The sequence below is a fragment of the Agelaius tricolor genome, unplaced genomic scaffold, assembly GCF_023055355.1.
Source record: "Agelaius tricolor isolate 1412-34295 unplaced genomic scaffold, bAgeTri1.0.p SCAF_6, whole genome shotgun sequence".
Lineage (NCBI taxonomy): Eukaryota > Metazoa > Chordata > Aves > Passeriformes > Icteridae > Agelaius > Agelaius tricolor.
Window position 1 is genome coordinate 31,168,905 of NW_027269266.1, and position 27,663 is coordinate 31,196,567.

Below are 27,663 nucleotides of genomic sequence, written 5' to 3' on the forward strand. Positions count from 1 at the left end.
AGTTTCTTGCTGTAAATACTGTGACAGTCTTGGAATTTATAAAAACCTCTCAAGTCAAAGAGTGTTTGCCTTAGCATGGGACAATTCTATTTTAGACAAAATATGAGGAGAAGAAGAGGAGGTATTGATCACAGAACTGGTATGGATTCATTTTACCTTACTTTATATTTAAAATAGCATCTAACCTACTTGAATTTTTTTAAACTGGTTACCTTAGCTGCTTTTACAATCAATAGGTGAAGCCAGGTATCTCCTGGAGATAATTTATCCCATGCTAAAAGTGGCATGCAAGCCACAAGGGATAAATTCCCTCAGGAATGACCAGCTCCTTTAGACTAAGTTTGAGACCAATGGCAGGGCTGTCAAACCTGTTGGGCATACCCAGTTTTCAGAAGGCAAAATCTGGAGGAGGAAAATTCAAACAGACTCCAGTGCCTGGGTGTACCTATAGCTAGGGGGACTTTGTCAGGATTTGGTTTATGACATGCTAAGAGAAATAAGAGTGTCTTTAGTGATGTTTTTGTTTCTTTGTTTTGGCTGGCAGGAAACATTGGTTCCCTTCTTCACATAAGTGAGAGTGACAGATTATGTTGTAGTAGCTAAAGCATAAACAGCTTTGCCAACAGCTCAAAAGATGTGTAGAATCACACTACTTTTTTTCAAAATTCATTTTCTAACTATAGATTATCCTTGTCTTAAGCCCACAAGAATAACAGGTTTCTTGTAACCCTCTGGATTTGTGTTTGGGGCCATTCTTATCAATATAGACTTTTTTGTTTTTTCTTACTTTTCTTACTTACTGTCGCTGTCGAGGCCGTCACGACACAAAGCAGAGACCACAAGCAGTCTCAGTTGGCAACTCTTTATTATTGAACATGGCTGACTTTTATACACTTTCCAATTGTTTATGCTTCTTCTACCTTAACTATTAGCCACAATAAGTCAACATAATACTATTGGTGAAAAGTTATAGTGACTTCAACTAACTTTCTAAAAATACTTTGTCCAGCTGCAAGGTTCTCTTATCTGTCTTCTCTCAGTCTCCTTGGTTACAGCCTTAGAGAGAGCTCCTTATCAGCTTCTTCTTACTTCTCAGCTTCTTCTCGCTCCTTTAGCTAACAGGCCCATTGTTAGCCCCTTCCACAACTAACTTTTTCTTACTTTGTTTTTTCTTACTTACTGTAAAAAGTCCCAAACCTCTTTCCACAAATCTGCTTTATTTTTGCTCACTTTAAGAGAAACAGAAAACAAGCATGAAAATGCACACACAGTTGTTATAAAAGGGATAAAATATTTATTTCTCATAAACTTTTGTTTGTTATGAGCACTGAAATAACCTTTTATAGATGGGACAATGGATCTGCACATCCACAGATCCCCAGCTCGTCTCCCAAAAAGTGAAGAAAATTTATTTTTGTGACAGGGGAAAATTCAAACATGCACCTGGTTCCCTACTTATCTGATGAGCCAAAGCAAGGCACACTTGTCTTTCCATCTGGACTTTCATCTCGCCTTTCATCTGGACATTTCAATTTTCTCTTTGAAGTTGAGTCTGTGTCTTTTGATTTTTAGCATTTGAAAAAGAACGCCACTGTTGTATCAAACAATTTCAGGGAGGGAACAGCACAGTGCTTGGCTTTACCATCAGTTCTGTAATAGCAACATCACTCACACATAACTTTGTTTCGCTGGCTGATATTAGGAAAAATGGTTGCTTGCAGAATGATGCACAGGTCTGTCAAATATACACATACATGCCCTTTAGACTGAAAATGATTTTGTTTTATAGCACCAATTCGATGTTACAAAGTTCATAAATTTGTATTAGGAATGTGATTGCATCATTCCAATCCTGTGCTGTGAAATCACAAGAGGGAAAAACCCAATTACTGCAAAAAACACTGGAAGTTTTGCGTAAAAATCAATGGCAGGATATGACCCATAGTTTGAAAACTTTAAGCATGTACAAAGGACTTCAATCTTTATGATGAAGATTATGGTTCTGGCCTCTAAAATAATAGCAAGTATTAACTGCACCATCTCAACAGTTTTATGAGACAATAATCTGGTACTGAAGTGGATAAACGATGAGGTCAAAACCTGGGCAGTTTATCTCAATGAGAGACACGGAATATTGCTCACTAAAACAAAAAACTCAGTAGTGTTATCAGCTGACTGTAATAAGTAATATATATATTAACCTAAAATTTTACGTAAATCAGCAGGAGCAGCCATAGGAAAAGTAGCTATAATTGTTACAGTACCCAGAAAGGCAGGTTCCTCTTTTTTGACTCAAAGCTGAAACAACATTAAATTTGCAAATACCTAGTAGGCAAGAAAACACATCAGAGAGCTGATTTACTTGGGTCTGTTATAAAGCCCCAAGTTTGTCTTAGCCTGCTGAAGATAGTGGGGGGTGGGGGGGTTTGATGGATATACACCATGTAAATAGAGAATTAGAGGCCATAAGAGAAACAAGTAATGATACCTATGTGACTAATTTTCTTTTGTCATGCTGTAGACATCATACAGTTGGTTTTTTTCCCCTCCGGGTAACACTTTCCCTCATGTCCTGAAACAAGCAGGATTCAATCACTGAAATGATTTCAACAGAAATTCCCAAGGAAAGGGAAACCTTAAAAATGAGTTTGAGATAGCAAGTGGTTATGGTCTGCATGATAAGTTTCTTATAACATTTCTCTTTTGTGGCTTGAAAATATAGCAAGTGTAAAAAAAAAATATGGTAGAAGCATTGGAACTAAACTCCTTGAATGTGAACTTCATAAGCCCTACTTGCTGCTATGTGCTGCCTTTGTGTTTATTTGCCTGCAGACACTTTCATTACATAGAGAATGTAGTAAAAATAAGTTTAATGAAAAGGGGAAGTAAAATTCCTGAGAATGCTGGACGTGTAGCAATAATCAAATACGACAAAACCACAAAACCTTCTGAAGCTGTGAGAAAGGCCATGAGTTTTTTCCAGAATGTTGAAATTAACAAGCCCTATTTTATTGTAGAATCAGAATAACATCTAAAATGGATTAATGTTGTTCTTCAGCTTAAAGAACATGATAAGGTACTGAAACAATAGGGGGCAGGACCTGATTCTACCCATGAACACTGTTCTTGTGCTGAAGAGTTGGGTTTAGTTTCAGTGAATGGTAGAAAAGATGTTTTCACCCTGTCCCTTGCTGAAGTCAGTAAACTTGGACTGGAGTAATCAATAGCAAAGGATCAGGATCCCATTCTCCACCTTCAGCACACTTTGGAAATACTACTGTGCCATCAGTGGTCCTGGGCACAGTCCTGCAGAACTCATATCTCCTTTCCCTGCAAAGATCCACTACTAAATGTGCTCTTTTATTGCTTTTACACAAAGTTACACACTGAGAAGTGTTTTGGACCAGCTTCCCTTTATGTCTGAGCAGGGAAGAGGTGCCATGTTCCAGGTGTTCCAGGGTTCACTGCTCAGCTGCAGGGAAGGCAGTTACACACAACAGAGCTTCTGCCAGCTGTGCTGAGGAGCCCATCCCAGTTTGACCATCCCTGGCCAAACTGAGATGCTGGTTTCCAGTATTAATAGCATCATTTGTGTGCAAGTTGAAAAAAGGGGCCTGGAGCAGTACAGGTCTCTTTTGCCATGCCTACTAATTAGCTCCAGTGATGGATTAAATGCTTATCAATGATAAAAAATAAAATATTAAAAACACAAACAAACAAGCAAACAAAAAACAAACAAACAAAAAAAAACAAACCAAACCAAAAAAAACTCCAACAAAACAACAAAAAAGCCAAAAAAAAAGACAAAACAAAAACTTTGCTGCGGTTTGTGACAATTCTTTCCAGGTAACTTATTGCCAGGAGCATCTGCTGGCATAGGACTTCTTTGGCATAAACATGAATAATTAAGCCTAATACCAGACTACCTTGTTATGAGTTTGTTATGGTATTTATTACTTTCTACATTAATGTCAGTGGGAGTCCCATCAGCACATGGAAAGGAGAACAGACCCTGGCTTAACTCTACAACTTGGCAAGCCTCCAGTGAAGTTAAACTTCAGAATTTGTCTTCAGACTGATACGCGACAACATGTTTGATAATGACCAGTTTCAGCTTCAGAGTGAAGCTGAAGTTGTACAGCTGCATTCCCAGCATCCAGAGAGCAGCTCACATGTGCAAAATATTTTAGCTGCAATAATAGGAGCTACTTACATTAAAGCATCCTGAAAGCCTTATAGCAAACCCTCCCTCTAATGTTAGCAAGATGATTTATATAAGTATCTGCAATGTGTCCCCAAGTTCTCTTTTCAGGAACCAAAGTGTACTAATGTTTCACATTCCCAAGCTCCTTTTATTTCAACATGAAAGTGATTAAAGATGTTTATCTGAGCTAAAGAACCTTAAGACGGTACCGCTTTCATTGTAGGAACAATTAAATCGATCCCAGGGGGACCTCAGCCACACAAAAGAAGTATTTGAGAATTCTCCATTAACCCACTTGCCATTTGCTTAACAGGAAACCCTAATGCATAAACAAATAGCATAAGTGTGACAGGAAATACAACTGAAGGAACAAGGAGATTTGCTAGAGGAACTGCTTTCCTGATTTTAATGACTGTGCAGGACTTTATGAGAAAGGTTTTCTTCCCCTTCTTGTGATAAAAAGCAGATATTCTACTTTGCTTTAATATAAAACGTGATTTGGGGAAAATTAGACACTGGTTTTGCACTCAGGAAAAAAAAAGTATTTGTAGCTAAATTATTTGTTGTGTATATCGTATTTCAAGAGCAAAATTAGTTAATTTTGGCCATAAGAGTCAAAAGACCAAACCTTACCCTCTGCCCAAGTTTTTTGGAGGAAAGCCAAAGCTCAACTTCACAGATGGAATCAAAGAGTTCTGTGCTGGATTTACAAACAAAAGTCGTATTAAGGAAAAAATGTTTGGATTTCAAGTGCTAAGCCACACTTTAAAAAAGTGCGAGCCCAAGACCCCTCTCCATGGCACAGCAGCTCTCTCATGGCATGCCACTCTGGGCTCTGACAGCCAGATGTACGACTGCCTGCTGCTGTTTTCTTCTCTTGTTTCCAGGGTTTATGGAGGGACACAGGGGAGAGGCCAAGCACAAAGCTGGAGCCCATGCACTGCACTAACATGGGCAGTAAAAAGAGCCTTGCAATGAGCTGGCAAGCAGGGAGCCAGCAGAGGATCTATTGCTGAGAGAGAGCAGCAGCCCTGGGACTGCTGCAGCCCAAAGGCTCGATTTGTAATCACCCTGCTGCCTGAGTGTCAAAACCATTTGGCCCTCCAGGGTTTATAGAGTGATAAACAGCTCTATTTTGGCATTTCACGCCAAACTCATTGTATTTCTACAATGGAAGCTATAACTAATATGCAGTTAAAGAAGCTGGAGACCCTCTGGTTCCTTGAGTTGGTGGCAGGAGGGATTTGGAGAGCAGCTCACTCAGCTGGGTGGGAGAGTGCACAGAGACCTCCCCAACTGCAAAGGGAACAGGGCTAATGCACTCTCTGGGAAGCCTCTGGAAGTCAGAACTGCAAAGGAGGGTCAAACTTAGGTGGATCTAGGCAAAAGAATATTGAGGCTCTCTCTCCATTGTACAGCTATTGTCAGAAGCCTGAAAAAAGAAATTGAAGGTAAAGAAATACTTGGACCATATGGATTTACCTGAAAGGTGGTTCAAAGGGTGCCATAAAGTGAAAATCACTGCACCAGGCTGAAAGTCAAGGTCCTACTTGCAAAGGCTACAGGAACTGGAGATGAGACAAGCAGCAGGCTTGGTCACCACAGGACAGCCCAGCTGATGACAGGATTCCAGGGCTCAGCTTCTTGAAAGTGCATCAGTCTGCTGGTCTAACACAACCCCTGAGCCTGATGATCTCTAATTCCTGAGTTCAAACTATATAGATTGGACTTAATGATCACAGAGGTCTTTTCCAACCTTATTGGCTCCATGAGTCTGTTGTATCAAGTTTCAGAGTGGATAGGACAGGAATATACATAGGATAGGAATACCTGTCCAGGAATACCACCAATGACCCCTTTGCATAGTAGAAAAGAAATGTTATTGGTCCATCCTTAGAGCTCCAACACTGTGACTGCTGTTGCCCTCTGGGATGCTGGCCCCATGCTTCCATCTCCCTTTCAGGGAGATCTGAATAACCATAATAAGGGGAAGTGCCTCTGACCTTGATCCCAGTCAGTGCTGCACATTGCTTTTTAGTAAGTTCTTTGCAGACTCGTAAGTTTTGTACTTTCTTTTTTTTCCTTGTAGGAACAGATTTCCTTCATCAGGTTTCTCCAAAGCTCTTACAGCTGTAGTTTGTTTCCTAATTTTGATCTTACTGTAATGTTTGTAAAGTTATGTTTAGAAAATAACAACACAGGATTATTCTGTTATTGTATTGGGGTTTTTTTTTCTGCATGGAAGAAGTTGACTACTTCTCACGGCAGGATAAAAAGTTTTGTTGCTGTTCAATGTAGCATGTACTGAGCTGGGGGCCAAAAGTAATCCCTATATTCATTGGATGTTCGTTTAGACTCTTACAAAGCATAACAAGAAATTTTCAGTAGGCTAAATTCCAGAAAGGCCACAGGTTTTAAACAAGTATAATTCACTTGCATTTCAGTGGCTCTAAGATTTGCCCCAGTGTGGCTGGCAGCAAATGAAATCAGCTCCCCATCCAACCCACTAGCTAAGTTGGTAATAAAGACAAACACATTTGATCAAATTCCCAGCTGGATCAATAGCAATTTGAGTAGCAGGGAGATCTCACCCACCTTGTTACTGTGAGCCCAATTTTCCATAGGGATTGTAGTCTGGCTTTCCTCAAGCATTGTGCGCCCAAAAATCTGTTTCTTTTGTGTTTGGGTGGTAAAATTGCATGCTTGAAGACTAATCTCTAAAACATTTTTTGGATTATTTAAACCACATTTTCATAAGGACTAAGGAGATATAATTCTCTGCAAAGCAGCATTGTTGCAACCATTTGAGACAGTTAAAGTGAAATTTCCACTGATCTATGATAAAGGCTATATCTGTACCAATATGTTAGTTTGGCACGTCAATTGAGGTGGGGCCCAACTCCCCTAGATTATTCACACTGCCTGCAAGGGCACTTACCCTTGCTCCAAATCAGCCACAAGTAGATAAATTAGCTTCCCAGGCCAGAAAAGACCATCACTGGGGAAAATAGTTTCACCTTTGAGCTCTGCCTTTACAGGCAGAAGGACTACAATTGCCTCAATTGCGAATTTGAGCACAACTTCCCCACCCCCAAAATGTACATGTGAACTCAGGGTCCAAAATTATGCTCACCAACAGCTCAATGTTCCTGGTCTCCTGTGCACACCAGATACCCTTTCCACCAGCTTTAGTGTCAGCTGTGGGTAAAATAAAAGAGAAGCAAACAAAACTGATCCAAGCCCCTGTCAGACAGATGATAGTGGTCACAGGAAGAATAGGGGGATTGGTTTCTTTCTTTAGATTCTTTAGATTTCCCTGGCTAGTTTATTGGTTTGGATGAGGGGAAGAGATAAAGAAGGACTGTATCTCAAGTATCATCAAAAACATTATAATTGAATTATCATTGTTTTTTCTGACAAAAAAAAGAGGGGGGGGATATTATGAAAATATATAAAGCAAGCTGAAATCTGAAATAGATCAACAAATTCCTCAAACCAGAATTGCAGAAAAGTTCTTTCAGGGACTTCACATTTTCTGATCCACCAAGTGAAACAGAATAAGAAAACCTAGGAATTCAAGGTAATGGTCAGATGTGAACTACTCCTCTCCTGTATCAGCCTATGCCTCCTTTGATTGGGCTGCCTTGATGCAAAATGCATAAATGAATTAAAAGTTCCATTAGATATCTGTGGTCACCTTGGCACCAGAGGTGTGCTTTAACAAATGCGTGTCTATCAGATAACAGAATGGAGCCCAATTCTGACTGGACCTTCTGTCCTATAAGGATGAAAATAAGAATTAATAATCCATGGTCATTTCAACATCCATCTGCCAGAGAGCCTTGCCCCCAGAAGATCTCTCCAAGCAGTATGTCTGGGCTTGTAGTAGATTTTTCTAGCTTTTATTCTGACTTTGAAGCTCTATGGCTCTATATTTTCTGAACTTCCATAGAGAAGTTTTCCTAAGAGAACTCTTGTAAATTTAGGATTTGCTGTCCCATCTTAGTAGATGAAAAGTATATGTATGTAGAGTGACAGTCTTAAAAAGAAAACCTATCTTGCTCTTCAAACACTGATGGCTCAACACCCAGAAAGCATATGACTGGGCAAGTGATCTGTGAGGGAATCTGGAGCAGATGTAAGTCATGGTTCACATCTATCTGCCTCTGCCCTGGGGCTTACACTGCTCTTGGCTTTGGTGTGAGACAGCTCTTGCCTTCACTGGAAAAAGTAAAACAAATTTATTTTCTCAAGGAACTGAAGAAGCAGAGATGAGCAGATTTCTGGTGTGTCATAGGATCAGATAATCAAAAAGCAAAGGGGTAGCAGAAGGTCAGAGATGCAGCATTTGCCACCTGCATACCACTGCTTCAGGCCAGTTCTGTCAGCACCTAGAAATTTTTAATACTACAAAATAATGTAATATATAATCATATTATTATCAGTCTATAAACATAATATTTATTGGTTTTTTTCCAAAGTAGCAACACACCATCAGCATTATAGTAAGTTTTCAGGAAATACTGTTACTTAATTTTCAATCAGCTTTCTGGAGAGGGAGACCAAGGGATTTCTGCTGTCATCTACAGGTCACTGTACAAATAGAAAACATTTGTCTTTTCTCCAGATGTTTTTGGTACCTTTGCATTCCCAAAGTAATTGCTTTGCTTTCCACCTGGGTATTTTGAAGACTGTCAGCGTACGTTGATCTAAAATGCTGGAATAACCTGCCCCTGTCACCACCACTGTCACTGGCATTTTGATGTGTCAATATTGTGTGCTGCAGATGATTGTCCTTAAGAGACAGTTTCAATTTTACTCTATGCTGGATGCAAGCTGCTCCAAGGACATCTTTACGAAATGGCGCTTAACTGAAATTGTTCCCAAGTGATGCTCCATCTAGAACAAAACACTTTAAACACTTGCTTCAAAACTTTTTCAGAGTCTAGGTTTTCCCAAGCTTCCTATTAAAATCTGTACCTGAGAGGGATGAATTGCTTAGCCCATGTTCTGGTTGCTAAAGTATACAAATCAGTATCTGTACTTGCACTGAGTCTAATTTATAATTTAACACTGTTGAGACCATCTTGACAATGTAAACATGGTATATTGATGACCTGCAAAAAAGAGAAGCTGTCTTATATGCCAAGTGCCTGTGGCTCTGTTTATGTTGGAAATGCATTATTAAAGAATGTGTGTGGTCAAGCTATAACGTTTCCAGTACTGAGGTATCCATTTTACTCTGGGTCATTTCTTTGTTTCTCCTCACATAGTCTCCTAATCCAACAACTGATCAAGTTTCAGCCTTTCACTCCAACTTCTCCAATTAAGATACTGTGATACACAGTGTGACAGCCTTTTTGGGCTCCATGAACCATGTGTGGTGTCCCTTTTACTCAACATCTGAATCAGACTAATTCTGGGAGCAAATACACTATTCAGGCAATGCTGAGCAACTTGCTATTAAAGCAGCAATTTACTGTCATTCCAGCCTCCATTAAAAACACCCTTGAAAGCCTGGGTCATTTATTCTGCATTAAAATCAACATGACAACTGCTTCAGAACATAGTGTCAGTGACACTTGAACTTCTAAGTAGGAATAGTTAGGGGGAAAATATAGATGCTATCTCAGTCCTGGCCTGATCATTCACTTCTCTATTCTTGGTCCTGGGTTGCTTGTTTTCTGAGCAGCTGAGTCAATCAGTGGGCTCAGTTAAGTGAGGGAGTTTGTATGTGTGTGTTCACTCCCATAGCCTGGCTGAAAACTGTCTTTGGCCACTAAACACACATTGGGGATCTCCTAACAAACCTGTCTCCTTTTATCTTCTTCAGAAGACAACTTACCCTAGATGCTCAGGGAAAAGGAGATACTAAGGTATTAGCACTAAAAAATTGGGCACTGAATATCAGCAACCTGAAAGACTTTGGCAGCATTATGCCATAACTAGGCTGTTGGAGGGCAGCTCTTCATCCTGAGGTGGAAATCTCATGCAATGAAGCATCCTGCAAAACAAGCAGGACACACTTTCCTCCCTGGCTATGCACAAAGCATCCCGTTTGACCTTTCTCTCCACAATGAGGTTTCTGCAATGCCAGAGTGTTGGTGAAAACATGAGGAAGGTTTATCCTGCAAATATTTCTAAGTGAGCCTTCCAGAAGTTTCATCATCAGCTGAAACAACCACTCCTTGTTTTTCTGAAGAGAGACTCACCAGCTGACTGAGAGGAAAGAGTGATGTGAAGAGGGAATGGGTGTCCTCCCCTGCCACTGCTGGGCTTGTCTGTTTCTCATTAGAAGCAGCAACATGTCCCTGCGCTTCAAGAGGTTTACAGCTGTCCACAGTACAAATGGTGCATCATGGTTGCTGCTGTCCTTCATCCAACACTGCACAATTCAGTGTTTCAATGCACATATCTTATAGCATAAAGGGTTTGTTTTTTTAAAGGCAGGACAACATATATCAAGAGGTGCAGCATCAGGAGTGCCCAGCTACGTGCAAGCAGAGCTCTCTGAGTTTTTGCCCAGCTCCACTGTTGCAGGTGGTCCATTTTGATCAGCCATGCACCAGACAGGCCCCAGTTATCAGCTCTGAAGCACAGACATTAAACATAATTCAACTCTTCTTTATTTTTTAAGAGAAGTGTGCACCTCGGCAAATGTGCCATTTGATATAAATAAGATTACAAGGAGATGAATGTTCATTGTCAGTTTTGCCAGCAATAATAGAAATTTAGGCATTTAATGCAAGCAGTAAACATATTTAACTCTTATGAGAGAAAGACAATAAACCAACAGTGAACTAAACTTACTAGCATGTACGCAGATTCCAGGTGCCTAAATCAGTAACAACCCATTCAGCATCGGGGGTATCTTTTTGGCAAGGTTGCAATATAACCAGATCCTTGTTTTGTTGTTGTTTACTCTGTGTGACATCTATTGACTCAAATGAGCCATTTTTTATTCCTTTGTAGACACGAGAGTGAATTTAGCACAGTGTGTTATCACAGAGCTCCTCACAGACAGTGCTGACAAATAGCTATGTGGACAACCCATTCAGGCTGTAGGATTATCCATCAGCAATGACAGTAGCTGGCAAACCAGTGCTGTTAATATCAATTTGTTATTTTCTAGGAAGTTACCCAGCTTCATTATTATTGGGGGAGATAAAACTAAGATGAGAGGCCAAGACCCTCATTTGGTTCTTAATGCACTCCCATTGCTTTGATGTATTACAGAGAACAAAATTGACCGATGTGGTAGCTCATTACACAGGGAAAAACACACACTAAAATAACATATTTTCTTTACCACAGTTCTGTGACAACCAACAGTGTCTACAAAGGATCCGGGGACAGTTATTTAAAATATATCTTGTTCCTGCAAAAAAAAAACAAACAGGAGGGTTGCGATGTGTGCTAGACTTTAGGTGCAGAAAATTCTGTAAGATAGTGCATCTTAAATAACAAGTATGTAATTTTGACACTCCTTGCAAGCCAAAGCATTTCACTGATTTTTGCACAGCGTTGTACAGTACTGCTATCACAGCACTTCTCCAGGACATTCTTTCTGGCTCTCTGTGATACTTGAGAAACAAATCCTTCCCATCTCTTGCACAGTAGGTGGAAACTATAATTGCTTCACCAGAGATGGGGAACATGAGTCACTGAGAGGCTAACTGACTTTCCTGGGGACCCATGAGACCAAAAGCAGTATCTGGAAAACCCAGGACTACAAGATTGAATGCAGATTCTGACCTGAGTTACACTCTGGCTTGAGGGGGGTTGTAATTTAGGGCATAATTTATTTGTTATTAGTATGTCTTATCACTCACATGGTAGTTGCTAGGCAAAAAAGGCTACCCCTCTGTGACAGGAGTCAGAGCCCAGGCAGAGAGGGATATGCAGGTGGGTAGGGAGGCAAGACAGGTGGGGTGTCTGGGGGGGTGTTCAAGGACTGCAGTTACTCACAGTGCCTATGGCAGTACTGCACAAAGCTCCATTCTTGGGCTCTTTGCACTGTACATAAAATGGTAATTATATTGCATTAAAAAGGCCCCAAGAAATTTAAACTAAAGTTGAAAGCAACTAAAGCTAAATCTATATTAGCTCATTTTGGATTTATCCCTCAAAACCCATGTTTTATCCCTCAAATGCACCTCTTGTTGGACTACTGGTGTTACTCTTTTGAACCATGATGGGTGACAGATAAACAAACAAACAGGGAATTTGATTCTCTGCGAGTTTCCTAGTTTATCTGTGGGCTCCTCAGAAGTAAGGGCTCTTCCTTTCTTTCTTGTGTTGGAATATAGAACTTGGAGTCCTTGCAGATGGGATTCATCTTATCCACCTTAAGACTTTGGACAAGTGGGATAACATGTAGACCTGTAGTCTATGATTTTCCTGTCCTGCTTCAAATGTCTTCTGTAGTTTGCATTTATCCTGATGAATCCAAACCCATCTGATTTTATCTGTACTCAAACCCAGACTGTTACCTGTCTCACCACTTGATGGTAAGACCCAGAATTCAATCTCACTGGTGTCATAAATAATGTTATATCATCACTAATGACCAGAAATTCAGAGAGCCTTGAGTTTGTCTCTGATCCCAAAGTCACTCTCCCTGACAAAGTCCTAAAATTTTTGATTCGCTACTGTCTCAAAGAGGGAGAGCTACCCATTAAATCACACATATTACTCCCTCATGGCATGGATGTTTCTCAAACCCTTATGTTCATGCTGGGACTCTCTCAGTACCTGCTTATTTTTAAGAGATGAGGGGCTCAGAGTACAAGGTAAGACATCAGCAAACATGCACAGGTGCTGCTTTTTCTCTCAGCTGTAATTAGGCAGATCTCCTAATGTGAGACAGAATCATCCTTCGAGCTGTAAAATATTTTTCTTTCATTACCTGTCACCCTCTGACTTTTAGTTAAAGAGATGCTCCTTTTCCTGGAACATGCACATAGTTAGGATCAATATCATAATCCTGTCTGACAGCTACTCGAAAACTTCTTTGTGTTGATTAGGTTTTGGCAGCTGAACAGAGCTGTTACTGCGTTTCCTTTTAATACTGACTAAGCGATAGGCTTGACAAGAAGTAAAAAAAAAAAAAAATAAAATAAAATAAAATTCTTTTTAAAACAAAACCCAGTAAGCCCTTTTGTTACTCCAGTGAAGTGGAACAGATACTTCAGCTGCTGGTGCTGGTACAAGCAGAAACCTGCTCCCAGTCCCCTGCCACGCTCCAAGGACAGATGGATGAATGGTAACGGCTGGCTTAAAGATGTCTTCATCTGTTCTGTTCAGAAGGAAAGCAGGGATTTGGCACCAGCTTTTAAAGAAAATACAAGATGAAAAATTCACTAAACTTTATTGGTTCGAATGTATAATAATGATAGTTTAATGGCAGGAAAGAGGCAGATAATTAGAAGTGAGTAGCTCTGATTGCCCTTGTACACCGCTCCAGATAGCTTCTCAACACTCCTGAATCCTTGTTTGCTTTGTCTGAAGCTGAAATCCCACAAGGTCTGGATGTTACCAGCTGTCTAGCTAACTAACTGCCAGCACTCTCCCTGAATACAAGCTATCAGCTTCCACAACATCAGCCTCCTCCCCCGAGCTCTTTCTCACTGTCTCTCTCCCTGTGTGATTGCTTTTATCTGTTGCTTGCAGGAGCTTCTTCTAATCATATTGCTTCTTGCCTCTGAGGGTCAAACACGAGACCATTGCTACCTACACAAATGGGGAAAACTGTCACCTTCACTCCACTGATAAGCGTTTGGCAGGCAGGACACTGTGAAGTAGAAGAGCAAACAGCCAGCAATCTGCAAACACCATAAATATGTTACGATCTCAGCAGGAAGATGGGCACTATATGTACCAAGAGGCCTTTGTTTAATGAGCTGTCAGAAAGCAGGCATGAAATTATGTTTGAAAACATGTGCAAGCTGCAGAAACAGAGCTGGGGCACTAAAAAACCTCTTTGACTTTTCTGTGGATGTTTGGAATGTCTTATCAGTTTGAGAACTGTCATGCGATGAGAGCTGTCATTAGCAAGGTAATAGCATTTGAAAGCTACTGATTTTTTCTCTCTAAGCTCCATTTTGTGACCTAAATGAGTGAGAGAAAAACTTAATGCTTCCTTTCTGCTGATTTTTTTCCCCTGAAAACATAGCCAGAAATCCCAAAGTGAGCATACGGGTAGAAGATAAATCCAAATCAATGTAAATCGTAAAGGACTGACCGTGGAAGTTGTGATTATTGTTGCTAATCCTTTGGAGATGGAGTTCATATTACTCTAATGTACCTCCCACCACTCATTTTTTTCAATGGCACACACAAAAAGCATCTCAGGGCAGGTGACTGTTATGTGTGACAGCTGTATGAGGGCTGCCAGGGGTCAGGGCCACAGTCTTCAATTCACAGGTAGTCAACAGTGGTAAAACTCTGTGAAAAATATGATTGCTGAAGCATATTAACAGTGTTAGGGTTGCTTTGCATAGCTGTAATAGGGTGTGCACAAAATAGAGCTTCCATTACTGTTAAATCATGCAGAACAAGTTGTTAAGGATTTAAAACAAATACTCAAATATCCTTCAGGGTCACAAAGTTCTTTATTTCAAAGATAAATTGAATGGTTTTCTTCATGCTCAAGCATCTGTGTTTTCTTTGCTTTTAAGAAAACATTTTGCTGATGCTATGGCTATTTGGACATTTGTGGTCCACCCCAGAGCTGAAAGGAGACTGTGAATGCTGAACTGAATCCATGTCAGTCAGGGAGGTATTAATTTGCAAAAACGGTTACTCCTTCTTTCATTTATTTTCTTATTGAAGATGGGGATCGAGATCCAAAGCTTCTAGGTTGAAGCAAATCGAACTCAGATTCAAACTGTCCCTGTTCTTTGGAAACTCTAGGTTTTGGGGGGAAAAACAACCAAAGAACCAAACAGAACAATGAAATGGAACCACATTTATGGGTCCTATCAGTTTTTGTCACAACACAACCCAGTCAGATCACCAGCAGTATTGTTTTACTGAAGGGAGAAAAATGTATCAGCACAAAGAAAAGAAATGCTTGCAAAATGACATTTTTGGAAGCTTTGCAAAGGAAAATGTGATGTGCAAGTAAAAATAAATATTTTGCAGAAGTGATTTACTCTTTCTGGATTTTGCCAGTTGATTAACTGAAACTGAAAAAAAAATCAGATGTTGGTCAACAGGCAAACAAAGAAGTGTTTCTGTGGTGAAGTGCTTCTCTGATTGTCATAACATTTGTACTTTGGTGAGTTCATTGTATGTTGGCTGTGTCTATCTATCTATCTATCTATCTATCTATCTATCTATCTATCTATCTATCTTCTATCCTGTGATCTGCCTCAACCTCCTCATTGCACCATAGAAGATGCAGCCTAGCAGGGAACCATGTTGCTAGAGAATACTACAGCTGTACCCACCCTGCACTTCACCTATCACAGCCCTGAGTGTTTCCAGACAGGAGAATTTAAGCAATAAATTTCCAGGTTTGGATGTTTCCCTTAACAGTCAGATATTTCCATTGGGAAATGTTTAATCTTTTCCAAGCAGCGTTTTCAATGTTAATGCTCTGCCAGTGTAAAGCAGATGAGGACAATAGAAACAACAGATAAACCTTCCTTCTTCTGCTTTCTATTAGGTCAAGTTTTTCAAACATATTTCATTTCACCCCTGCTAGTGTGCTTCTGTACTTAAGTCTGCTAAAGAAGTGTTTGATTCTTCCAAGAGCATAAAAGCATGGATACTATGGAAATCAAAAACATCCTGTTAATTCATACAAGTAACTATTTTGTCTATCTTGGAATAGATCATGTGCAACACACAGGAAATCCTTCAGTACCCTGACCTTCTTGGTACTGCAAGCTTCCATAAAAGACCACATCATTTCTTTCTTTCTCCTGAGAGGGTGTCTGGTGTCCTATGAGATGACATGCTGTTAGGTGCTGAACTGCAAGGAGATAGGATAACAACTCTTAGGATCAAAGAAAAACTGAACACCTTTCCATTGTGCAATTTTTGAAATTGAAGCATTTCATAAGGTGTTCTTTTTTCACTTTATTTTCTCTCCTCTAAACCATCTTTGCTATTGTATTCAATGTAATCATTAACATATGGTATTTTGCTGATTTTTCATCTTTTTCTCTGCCTTTTAAAACACATTTTACAGTGTATTAAAAGGAAAAATAAAATTGTCATCTGCCATTGTTACAGAGAAGGGTCTTTATATATTCTTAACTTTTGAAAATGCCTAACACCATAAAAAATTAACTAACACCTCTGCAAATACTGAATTAAGAATCCTTGGACAAGCCCACCAGCGCTTCCAATGTAACTACTTTTCCACCAAGAACAGAAGGGGAAATGCTAGAGATTGACAGGGAAGAAAGAGGGACAAGCAGCAAAAGAAAAGAGGATTGTCATTCACAAAGCAGTGTTTGCTCTTCCTGTGATGCTGTTGCAGACAGGACCAAGATTTAAGCCTGAAAGAAGAGGTAGGTACTAAATTTAATTGTTCAGTCCTTAAACAAGATAAAAAGTGCCTGTTTTTAGCTTAACTTGCTGTTAGTGGAATACTGCTTGAGAACTGCATTTAGGGAAAGGATGTTGCCATACTGGAATATTAATGAGAAATAGCCTAAAAGACCTAACACAAACTATGAAGACCAATACTTCAGTGAAAGGCTTGTGTAGCTCAGCCTGTGGTACCTCTCCAAAACAAGACTGAGAAGTGATTTCATTTTCTCCAGTTAGGGAGTAACCAACTGGTTTACAAACAAACAAAAACAAACAAAATGGGGGTTGATATCAGGAAAGAAAGTGTAACGGGAAACTAGCTGGAAGCAGAACAGAAGACAAAGAGATTCAGAGGAGAAACTCTAGGATTGCTGAGGTCCTTGATGCTGAGGCAGCACTTCTGCAGGACATCCATGCCATCCATTTGTCTCCTCGGTGGTGATCATGGCCTCTGAGTAACAACAGAAAGTAACTACTAAAGGCCTCTTCAGCAATCTTGTGCAGAGAGTGTTTTAACAAGCTGAACCTCATCCAATGGATTATACATCCTGAATACTTGGAGATAATCCATTGTTGGGCAAGTCAAAGAAGCAGTTGAGTGGTATAAACATATTTGAAACCACATGCACTTAGAGTTGTTCCATTTCCTTACTATACAGCAGATCAGTGACACCGTGTTTCTTTCATCACGGTCTCTACTCAGCTTTCACAATCCAGGGACAGCAATAGGAGACAAACTGGGACCTTGTGCTTCTATTTGAGAAAAAAGGTAGGTAACCCAAGCATCATCCCATAGGGTTGCTTGAGCTTCTTCATTCAGGAAAAAGGTTACTTGGAATGATCCCACCTCCCTCACAGGCTGGCCAAGGGGTTGCCACAACCTGAAGACAGCCCAAGCTTGCTGAAATCACAGCACTACAACTGGTTCGCTTCCACCCAACACCAGGAGACCACTCCAAATGTCTGCCATGCTTCAGCCTGGTAGACCAGGAGCAAGAAGTTTAGCCATGTTCAAAAGAGGAAAAAAGAGAAAATTATCAGGGATTTCAGGGATCCTACATCACGCAGCATGGCAAATACTAATAGTTGCATTTAGAGCTATTTTAGGGGCCACAAACTGGTCTGTGACTTCACATGCATGGGGAAATAGGACCTGTTTACTCACTAACTTGTCCCACCAAAGAAGAGAGCACACAGCAAAGGGCTTCAGTCTGTGGAAAACCACGTTCCCACGGAGGCACAGAGCCATACTCTAAGGCTTGAAATCCCACTTAAGCCTATTTGCTTAGTCAGTGGAAAGGTAGGCACCTTTGAAGGCCTCTGAAGAGCAACTCAAGTGCCTGAAAAATATGCTGAGCAGGGAGCCAAGGTCACAGAGACCTCAGCTGAGGAAGCTTGGTGTGAGGTATTAACCACCTCAGCTGGAGCAGGGCCAGGCTTCCCCTCCAGCCACTCTCAGCAAGGCAGGGCACGGCTCTGCAGAGCTGGCAGTGCAGAAGGAACAGCCGCCGGGAGCCTCAGACAGCAGGAACCACACATTTTCCCCATCCTGCTTTGACAGAATTGGCCAGGGTTGGAGGCATCTTTCATTTCCCAGTTCTGTTTTTGCTGTAGAAGACACAGCTTCTTTCTATTTTTCAAGACTGGCTGATCCCAGCATGCTCCAAATCCATAAAGGAAAATAGGAAATGATTTTCTTAGTCCCTGAATTGACCCGTGGGTCTGACGATCCTGCTAGGCTCGGCAGTTTCTCTGCTGGCTTGAGGAGCACATGTTTATGCACCTGGGATCATGCAGCTTGAATTATTCTTTTAAACATTTTCATAGAGAGTGGCAGTGTAACAGAAATCACTAAACAAAATGTACATTGTGTGTGACAGTTAGCAATGGGCCGGTTCACAGATTGTTAAGGGCTATTGAAAGTCACGCTTATGTTTTTCTTCTTTAACATTTTTCAAGGACAATTTGATTGCATTTCCCAGAAAGGTTAATATAAACAATCTGCTCCCCTCATTTTTATGAGAAGCATTTAAAAGTAAAACGTCCTGCTGTTATTTCACTATTGCCTGTGTTATTGATGGCTGAGGATTCCCAAATAGGTTCTGGATTTTTGCAGCTTTGCACATTTCTGGGAGAATTGCTCAGAAGTCCACTATCTCATTCTCCATCCAGCAGCACTGAGAAAGGCACACGTTTCTTCAACATTTGTTTGAACACAGTAGGGCACGATTCATAGCCTGAACTTTAGCCATGTGAAGGATAGCGTCACCTCTGAACTCCTTATTTAAATGGCTTCTACAGCCACCAGAGGGGCAGAGAAACAACTCATCTCTCATAGGTGCCCATTTTTGACATATTTGCCCTTTGGAAGTGCCTCTCTTTCCCCACTGAAAATAAAGCCAGTCAAAGCAACTCAGACTGAGCCATCCCTGTCCTGTTCTGGTTTGTTCCCTGGGAAGTCAGGGACACCCTCTGGTGTCACCATCTCCCATGGGACCAGCTGGCTCCAACACTTACTTGGGTAATTCACACTTAGTTAATAAAAAAAAAAAACAAAGCTAGAAATATTTCCTTCAAAGAGTAATTTCTGAACTCTAGTCAAGACTATTCTTGGGCCAAATATACAAGTCTGCAGTAAGTATAGATCCACAATTTTTTCCTATGATTGGTATGATATTCAGTTAATTTGGATGCTTTGAACAGGAGCCTGGAATGGGTTACCTCTAGAGGTCTGTAAGATTTTCAGATAGTCAAATACATTGTAACATATTATGTACCCATCACATTCAACACAATTCATCTGAATGTCTAGTTGGATGTTCTATTGGATTTTCTATATTTCATTGCATGTGCTTTTTTTTCATGAACAACTTTAAAAATAGAGCTCAAATAGATAGAAACATTCTCCCTCCCTAGCCATGTGTAAAGCCTCCCCACTGCCTTCTCACCTGTACAAACAGCATGGACATGTTGGGTTGGACTGCACTGCCTGTATTTTGAGAACATGCTCAATCTGTGAACTGGCTGCTGACAAAACTGGGGCACTGCCCTGACAACCAAAACATCTGATACTGAGGACAGTAGCAAAACTACTACTGACCTGGTTTGGGTTACCCTCTGGGGAATTTGTTGTAGTGTGTGCAGGAACACATGTGGACACATATGTGGAAGGATGCTTGATCATGTATTTAGAAGTGACTTATTTTTAGGAAAGAACAGTGTGAAGTGAAGTTGAAAAACCCTAGGACAAAAAACCACTGAGTTAAAGCAGTATTTATTACACCTCTTCAAGACAAAGGAAAGTATAATAAAAATTCAACCCCAAAATATCCAACTACGTAGGCAAGTGGGAACCATAAACACTCCCTGTGCACACCATGGCTGATGGTGCCACGGCCCCCAAGCCTGTTGTGACAGATCCCACCGTGGTCTGACAGAGTGGGGGGCAGCAGGAAGCACCTCATGGGAATGTGTGGTAGCATATGAAGGAAACAGTGGGTTTTGCAGCGAATTTTTATTGCATGGTAGAGCTGCTTTGGATCTTTCCTGAACAGGTCTGATTCTGAAACATATTCTCTCCAGTGTAATGGACAAATCTCTGTGCATAAGGTGTACAGCACACTTGGTGAACCAACAGAAGCCATCTCCCACATGCCACAGCCCACCTGGCAGCTCAGTCTCCCAGTGGCATTTCTGCACAGGTTACATGCTCATTGCTGCAGAGAGAGCTTCTGAGCATAGTCCCTGCCTCCAGTCTTCCTGCTGTCCCCTATCCCAGGCTTCCCCTGTCACCTCCCTCATCCCTGCTCTCTGTAGCTGCTGCCTGGGTGGTAGGAGGAAAAGGAGGAAGAGGAGAAGTGCTTGGTTCAGGCAGCAGTGTGATGCCCCATCCTCACAGGCATCCCTCCCCCAGCCCTTTCCAGCTGACTCCTTACCCTCACCCATGGGGTATCACAGATTTGGTAGTTGCTCTTCCTCCACGTGTCCCCATGTGTAAAAAGTCCATACAGAAATATATTTAATAGATGTACACACTCAACCTATAGGTGAGATCATGACTATTTGCTTTTAGGATTTCTGAACATATTTTAGGATATGTTTGGTGGCTGCTGTTTTATACAAGACTCAGATTAAGCAAATTTCCCATTAAAACCTTTCTAAAAAGGCAAAGGACATGCCAGGCCAGTCATTCAAGCCCTAAAATTTTCAGAAGTGACTAATGGTTTATAATGCCTCCTACATTTTGGCGTGTGGCATGAGACACTTCAAGAAAATCTAGCTTTCTGAAGAGTGCTGTTGTTGCTCTCTGATAATTAAAATCCTAGAAAAGGGAAACCCAAAATTACATTCATTTTCCAAAATATAACTCTCCCTTTATACATCCTACAAGTGGAGAAACAGAAGTTCTAACTTTATGCTGAGAAGAGTATAGCCTACATAATGGTGAGAAACTCAAAAATATCTTGGTAAACGTTCCCTATATAAGCAACATTTTCCAGAGTCTTTCATTCACTGTGTAAAAGCCCACTACAAGACAGCTAACACATCTAAAATACACTCCCAACTCTCCAAGACTTACTCACAAATCATCTGCTTTAAAAGAGCACTCTCCAAGTACACTTCACAAAGTTTTCCATTTTGCCCTCCCAGGCAGCCTAGCAACATGGCTGGCAATAAATAATGCCAAAGGAAATTCTGTGTCAAGTAGGAGAGTCAGAAAAAAAAAAACAAAAAAAACTACAGAAGAAAATGTAAAAAAAAAATGCAATTTATTGCCCCTTAGCATCTGCTTTTATCTGTATCCTTTTGAGAACAAATTAACAAGTCCTGCCTATCTCCATATGTTTCTTTCTGTGGAACATTGTGGTTCTGAAGGCACACGTTCATTCAGTCAGCAGCAACAAGCATGTATGTTTGTTATGCACTGCAGAATGTGACCATTACATGTTGATGATACTTTTATAATATGATAAATCACTGCAAGAAAAGAGAATTATTTTATAAGCCAGAAGGAGCAGGTCTTTTTTTTTTTCTTTTTTCTTTTTTTCTACAGAAAGCAGCTCAAATCCCAGTGTTTCATGTATGCTCTTCAGGTCATAAAAACAACTGCTTTCAAAATGTAGATGATCCCCATATGCTTAGAAATCACCCTTAAAAGGTCAGTAATGAATTTATTTTGTTTTTAACAATTATAAAATTAAATTTTAGTATAAAAACCAGGATGAATAAAGTTCTTTTTTTTTTTTATGGGATTCAGCCTGTGTATTTATGTACATATTTATATAAAGAACTGTGGCAGTTCAACTGTAAATCTACTCAGATATTTGAACTACATTCTCAATAACAAATGTGCAGAATGCTAAAATTGGATCTGTATTTAAGGTGCAAAAAGACAGCATTAATAACTGTGAACATATATAAACCAAACAAAATTTCCCACGTAGGGATTTTTTTTCTAAACATAGCAGTTCAAAATCTAATACTGATATAATTTCTATACTAACAAGAGACCAAAATATTAACAATATGCTTAACCAGGATTTTAGATTCAATTCAGTTGTCTTAAGAACAAAGTATTGTGGAAACATGGCTAAGACTTACAGCAGAAGAAAACACTTATCTGTATTTTAAAATGTGGATTATATATGCAAGAATCAAAGCTCAGAATAGCTGAAAAAAGCAAATGGGATTGTATTGACTTACTTCAGTTTGGGATCTGCATGTGAACAGAAAGTGTTGGGGCCGGAGGGAGATCTTTTTACAACAGAGACAATTGCAGAGATGAAATTTTCCTGCTTGCAAACGGGGGCTTTAATCATCTCAGACCCTTTTATGGTGTTTTGTTAGCAACCTTCTCTGGTGCTTTTAGGCACTTAGCATATTTCTGTAAAGCTATTAACATATGAAATTAATATACAGAGGGAGTGTCAATCCAAATCAAGCAGAATGCACTATTATGAAAATCAAACTTATGAGATGGCTTTGAAAAATCATAAAACCGCCCCATAAATAATTATCCATTTCTTTCATTTGCCTTCTGATTCCTGGAGCTTAAAAGGACATTTGACTTTTCTAGATTTTTATTTTGTTTGTTTTGTTTTGTTTTGTTTTGGGGTTTTTTGAAAAAGTAAGGTTTAGAAATGAAGAAGGAAATCAGCCATCCGCACAAAAGGCATTGTAAGTGCTGAGCAAAGCTCACTCATTTAAAACCACAGTGATGTCTCCTGTCATTATTGATTCAGCATCAAAAAATACTGTAGTAGCTCTAGAAAAACTATTCTTCAAGCTTAAAAATGCAGGCTTCTATTAAATCAGATGAGTTAGAGATACTGTAAGAAAATTAACATGGGTACTTGGCTACTTTAACTTCCTAAAACATAGAACTTCAAACCTCTGTGTGTCTGATAGAAAGGTAATGGACTCCCAGCATAGGTTGGGAAGAATTATCCTAACTTGATAATTTTAATCCATATCATAGAAAAAAAAAAGAGAAAAGAGATAAAAGAGTGGTATTCCTACCTTTCCATATACAGTCTATATTTTATGTAACTGAGACTACAATATGGTATATAACATGCTGAGCATTTGAAATACATTTATATGAGGCTCCCACAGAACAGGGAAGCATCATGTAGTGAGGAACAAGGTATTTTTACACACATTCCAGAGTCAATGGCTGGCTTTGAGGGGACTGACAGCTTCTGGGCATAAAAGTGCATGATTTTCATCTAGGTGTTGTCCTGCAAACAGAACAAGCTGTCCAACACAAAATCAGATGAGGGAGTTTCCAGCTACAGCATCCTTTTTTCCCCCTGCTCTACTTTTCCTTGTGGTATTGAGAGACCCAGGGCAGCAATAGACTCTTTACACCCAGCCGACTTCAAAACAGTTTCTATCTCAGATTACCAGAGTCTGCAGAATTCAGCTGTTTTCAGAGCAGTCAGAGGTCATTGCAAATCAGCAGTCTTTGAAAAGTAACCTGTCAAAGGCACCCACTTCTCATGGCTTACCACATCTATCTAAACATATCTATACACAAAATGGATGACGTCTCCTGCTGCCCTTTCGAATGGCTCAGTGTAAGACCTCTCTGTTTTCTCAGCCTTTGTACTGCTCTGACACACAGGGCCAGCCAGCAGTCCCAATTAAAAGAGCAGGGGGAAAAAAAGAGTGGGTAGATCTTCTTCCAGATGGCTTTGAAGAGACATCAATCTGCTGCAGAGATTCACAAGACCCCAGACAAGTAGTTAGATAAGCCAAGACTATGCATTAAGGCTAAAATCACAGCACTACATCAAACCCAAATGTTTTTTCAGTACATTAATTACCACAGAAATTTGGCTGACTAGGAAAGGTGAAAGTGTAAACTTTAACTGAAGAAAGTTAAGGACAATATTAGTAAGTTTTTATACTTTCTTGTTATTCCTATTATATGCTAGTTCATCTTCATAACCCCAAATGTACCCAGCAAATGTTTACCTGTACACACACATACACACACACACACACACACACAAATGTGGTCTATCCAAGAGAAAGGCAGGATAAAGAGCATGACCAAGCATACTCCATCATCACGTGTAGCAGTTGAATAGCTGCACAACATCCCCCGTGTAATGCCTGCATCCTCTCCTGCCTGATCAGTGCATGCCAAGGCAAGGATATCTCTTCTGGCACTGGATTTTGAAAGTTCAACCTCTAGCAGCCTGAGAAATCAACATTAAGGGTAATGCAGGGACATCACCATCTTTGGAGATGGCTGTTTTTGCCACGGCCATGGATAAGCTAGAATGAAATTTTGTGAAATTCCCCTGCATAGGACAAGTGAGCAGACACTACATTCCTCCTGGGAAGGCATTAAAAAAAAAAAGAAAAAAAAAGAAAGAAAGAAAAAAAAAGTTCCTGCTTGGACGACACGATGCTGGAGCAATCCCTAATCCCTAATAATGGCTTGGGAGAGCATAGCACGGATAGCTCCATCCAAGCATCACATTTCCTGCATGTAGCTACACCAACAGAAAATCCCCGCTCAGAAGCAGCGCGGCCACTCCGTGACCTTCAGCAGCGGTCAGTGACAGCAGGAGCAGGGAATGCCAGGGCAGGACGGGGAATTCGCATCCCTCGGCGCCTCCCAAGCCGTGCCTGCAGCCACACAAGCAGTGGGAGCCCGGGGAGCCGAGCCTGACCCCGGGCTGCCCTCAGGAGCTCGGGAAGGGGGCCCGGTGCCGATCCCCCTGTGGCGAGGCCATTTCCCCGCTCCACGCAGGCCGCTGCCTCCGCCGGGGAGTTCCTGCTCCAGCAGCGAGGGCAAGAGGTGAAGGGGGCCGCTTGCTTCTGCAAACACGGCTAACAAAATGTTGATATTATGCTTAGCCGTTGCCTCCTTGTCACTAGTCACTTGCAGTTACAGGTCCAGATGTTAGGAACGCCATCGTGAGCTGGAGCTGGTGAGCTCTGCTGTCATGGTCTTCGTTTTCAAGGTGTCCTGCAGCCCCGTGGGACTGTGGCGAGTGTCTGGGGAGGGGACAGGGATGGCTTTCGGTTTAATGCAAACTTCAGCATCAATGTGGGCAACTTTTTCCATTTTTCCTGGGGTATCAAACCTATCTTTGAAAAGGTCACAGCTCTTCCTCAGGTCCTGTGCTGTATCTGCCAGCTCTGTGGGCACATCCCGCTTTGCCCAGGACATTTCAAATGGTCCTGGGTGTCTGTGCTTCAACAAATTAGCCAAGCTCACAATGTCCTCTTGTCAGCTGGTTGTATCTATCACATGCTGCTCGTGCGGTTGCCTAGGCACAACAAAACCCACAGGGAAAAACTTACTGATTTTATAGCAGGATACTAATGGAAAGAGTGTGATTCCCCTGCAAAATATGTAATTCCACCACCTTGGATTTATAGCCTATGCCTGAACTACAGGTGAGAAATATTGTCTTTTATAAAGCCACTGAAAGATGGGCATCTCTCATCAGGACAGTCTGACTCAGATACTCTAAGACATTTATTTCTTCCACTGATAACTTTGAAAATAGAAAAAAATATATAATTTAGATTATAAGAAAGAGAATAGAAACCCTCCTTTAAGGTGAGATATAGATTATGTACTGTTTATTGCAGAGTAATTTAAGCCACTAAAGAAATTCAGTAATTTAAAATCACATTAGGAAAAAAATATTTTCACAGAAGGAAGGAAAATACCTGTTTCTGTCACTTTAGGAAGTGCCCTGTAGCTCTCATTAAAGCTAGTTTTAGTTTTTATCTAGGAAATATTAGTTGAGAAAATATATAAACTGATAAATACAAATGTGTTAAGGAAACAAATGGTCATGTTTAAAATTTAATTTGGTTGGATTTTGTGGCATTATCTAAGGGGTGAGTGAGTCCAGATGAAATCTCATAAAGACATTAATTTACTGGAAAGAGAAAGAGAGTAAAAATTTCCCAGAATAGATCATCATGAGATGAAAAAGAAAATGTACAATCTCATCAAGCTCATCTAGCAGACATAAGATTGGAACCAAAAGTCCTGCAGTTCCTCTTTGATCTGTGTAGACTCAAAATGTCCCTAGAAAGCTGTGAGGCTCCCTCTTTGTCTGTCTCATCTTTACGCTGAATAGCAGAAGCCTTTGGATTGGCCACTACCAACCCAGCATGCAGCTGAGGGTTGGTTTGCCAGCTCCACCCCTGGGACCCTGCTTTGCCTACTCCTCAGATCCCCACACTGGTTCAAGAGACCCAGACATGTCCTGTGCAAGACATCTGTGGCAATTACTGTTTGTCTCAAATGCTACAGAATATAAGGATCTTTAAAAACATTATTCGCAAGAAATTATATTTTCCTATACAAATAGCAGCAAGAATCTGTTCACAGGTCCACTAAGTTATCACTGGCTACAGAGAGAACTTTCCCTAAGGTCCTGTTCCCAGGCTAGGGCAAATTTTACACCCAGGGCATGCTGCCTCCAAAACACCAATGCTTACTGACATATTGACACTTCTGCACTGAGGGGGGTTTAATATTCTTCAGAGGGGATATTTTCACCCCAAACTGACTGTGTTTGAGAATTAAAGAGACCTTGACAGACTTACCCTCTGGGCTGCTCCACCAGGCTGTGAGGCTGATTGAAGGGCACCAGCAAGTGCCATTGTGCTCCTGTGTCAGGGCACCAAGGCTGTCGCTGCTTTGTATCTTTGAGGACGGATCGGCTTCCCTTTGTTTTCCCATTATCTTTCCTAATCATCCATCTGTGAGAAGGGAGATATTATGAAGATACAAGTAGCAGTGTAGAAGTAATGGCTGTGTTATTCAAGAAGTCAGACTCAGTGATCTAGTGGCCCCTCCTGGCTCTGAAATCTGGAATTTCTTCTGAGTGACACCATCAATTCACTTGTTGGAGGAGCCTCCAGGCCCAGGCAATTGGCTCATCTTTCATACTATTCTGCACTAATTGGCAATAATGAAGGTATTTGTCAGTCTCCGCTGAATCCTGTGTTTAAAGACAACTTCAGAGTAATCCTAGCAGTATGGATGTCATCAGCTTACAGACTCACTGTCAAAAATGAAATGAGAGACCAACATTATGCCATTTTGCCTCATGTTCGGTTCCTAATTTTCTGGGTGAAAATTTCCTTCTGTAAATATGTCATCTTCCATAACAAATTGAAGGTACAAATGCTCATATGTATCTGTGCAAGATTCAGCCTGACAGAAAAGTCATTAAGTTCTCTGATAGCTTTTTATTAACTCAACATTTCAGGTATCATGTTTTGTGGGCATAGTGATGCTACACTGAATGCAGAGAGTAAGAAATAGAGTATCTTCTAGTCTGTCCCTCCAGTTCTCCATTGCCATATTTGCTCAACTCCACCAGAAGTTACTTTTCTTAGGGAAATATTTGTAGCATAGAAAATTT

The 27,663-nt window shown here is 40.6% G+C and overlaps 1 protein-coding gene across 1 annotated transcript in view; it reads right to left on the bottom strand.

The window, feature by feature from the left end:
* NPVF (neuropeptide VF precursor) overlaps positions 1 to 22,487 on the bottom strand; it is a 133,843-nt gene extending 111,356 nt beyond the window's left edge. Inside the window, exon 1 of the mRNA XM_071429212.1 lies at positions 22,454 to 22,487. The gene's annotated coding sequence lies outside the window, so the exon portion shown is untranslated. The remainder of the gene's footprint in view (positions 1 to 22,453) is intronic.
* Positions 22,488 to 27,663: the final 5,176 nt, after the last annotated feature.